Source organism: Moschus berezovskii, chromosome X (assembly GCF_049115385.1).
Source record: "Moschus berezovskii isolate FMDL1 chromosome X, NW_MosBer_1.0, whole genome shotgun sequence".
NCBI classification, from domain to species: domain Eukaryota; kingdom Metazoa; phylum Chordata; class Mammalia; order Artiodactyla; family Moschidae; genus Moschus; species Moschus berezovskii.
Genome location: NC_142488.1, coordinates 103,964,081 through 103,965,405, shown reverse-complemented (window position 1 = coordinate 103,965,405; position 1,325 = coordinate 103,964,081). Strand labels below are relative to the sequence as shown.

Genomic DNA, 1,325 nt, shown 5'->3' with positions numbered 1-1,325 from the left:
GCTCCTAGACAGTTAACCCAGTGACTTGAAGCTAATGCCCACACAAAAACATGCACATAAATTTTATAATAGTTTAATTCACTCTCTCTCTCTCTCTCACACACACACAGAGGAAACAATCAAAGTGTCCTTTAATAGACAAATGGATAAACAAACCTAAGGTACATCAACATAACAGAATACTATTCAAGAATAAATAGAAGTGACCTATCAAATCACAAAAAGAAATGGCTGAAACCTGAATGAATGTTATTAAGTAAAATAAGGTAGTCTGGAAAAAGTTATACACTGCATGATGCCAATTACACGACATTCTGGAAAAGGTAAAACCGTAGAGCAAACAAAAAATATCAGAGGCTTTTTTCTTTTGCTCCAGAATACTTATATTATTTTGGATACAGTTTGTCAACACTCAACTACGCCTCTTCTACTTCAACACACAAATTCACTCGATCAGCGTCTTCCTTGCCCCATACCTCATATATTGTAATGCTATCATGTGCGTCTGCAGGAACCTCGAGATGGGGACGTTTGTGGTTACAACAGGTTGCAGCGGCGAGTTTCAGATTCCACACCCTGGATACAAAGTTCACAAGGTCCTTCTCGAACTGGGTTAAGGTACCAAATATACATTTTTTGTCGGGGAAAGCCTCTTTCTTTTTCTTTCCCGTAGAGCCTAATAAACAGGCACAGGGAGTGTGAACTTTAGTCACTGTTTCCTGGAAACTTCAGTATCGCCAACAACAAATGGAGGAGAAGAAGCCAGAGTGATTTGCTCCCAAGCCAGCCTGGGGCATGCTCTGGTTGATTCTGCCAAATTCGAAAGTGCCTTCCACAGGGCACCTTCCCCAGGAGATCTATGGTTTCATCTCTCAGAACATAAAATACATAGGCACTCAAAAAGGAGACACACGTAGGCCAGAAAAAGAACCATATTGCAGACCGACTGCATAGTGAGCTGAGAGGAAGTGACTCCTGGTGTGCTGGTCTGCCCTGGCACTTGTAGACTGAGGGCCAGGCAGGGCTGGGCCTTTGATGACATCACACAGGGCACCCCAGCCAGCCTCCATCTAGCCACTGTGATGACTTCAGAGCAGAGGATAAAGAGGCCTGCAGGGGTCAACTTGGAGTAGGGTTTAAAGGGAAATGCTGACATTTCCAACGGGCATTCAAAAAAGAGGTGGGGAGTGACAAAATGCCATCTCCTTGTCAGTGTATTCTTTCTGAACCTGGTGCTCTACTGGGAGGGTGAGTCCATCTTTTATTTTTATTTTTCCACTTGTTGAATCCAGACACTGTGGTGAGTAGAACAGACCCAGGGGCAT

General features: G+C 43.6%; 1 pseudogene; it reads right to left on the bottom strand.

The window, feature by feature from the left end:
• Positions 1 to 416: 416 nt before the first annotated feature.
• On the bottom strand, positions 417 to 1,042 carry LOC148773419 (protein FAM209 pseudogene; annotated as a pseudogene).
• Between the last annotated feature and the right edge of the window lie 283 nt (positions 1,043 to 1,325).